Raw genomic sequence first — 370 nt, 5'->3', positions numbered from 1 at the left:
GATATCAGTAGATATAATAGTTTGTGCCTTTGCATTGTGTGTGTGTGTGTGTGTGTGTGTGTGTGTGTGTGTGTGTGTGTGTGTGTGTGTGTGTGTGTGTGTGTGTGTGTGTGTGTGTGTGTGTGTGTGTGTGTGTGTGTGTGTGTGTGTGTGTGTGTGTGTGTCAGGACCCAGTGTCTTTGAGCTTTGAGGTCAAACCTCCACCAGACTGCCTTAAGTATCCTCATCTGTATTTCTCTTTTATTTTCTTGCTTCTTACTTTCCCCCTTTTTCTCACTTTTTCTTCTTCTTCCCTCCCACTCCTTCCTCATTATTGTCACTCATTTGGTCTCTCTCTCTCTCTCTCTCTCTCTCTCTCTCTCTCTCTCTC

Source organism: Engraulis encrasicolus, chromosome 5, assembly GCF_034702125.1.
Source record: "Engraulis encrasicolus isolate BLACKSEA-1 chromosome 5, IST_EnEncr_1.0, whole genome shotgun sequence".
Taxonomy (NCBI): Eukaryota; Metazoa; Chordata; class Actinopteri; order Clupeiformes; family Engraulidae; genus Engraulis; species Engraulis encrasicolus.
Note: the sequence above shows the minus strand (reverse complement) of the source record.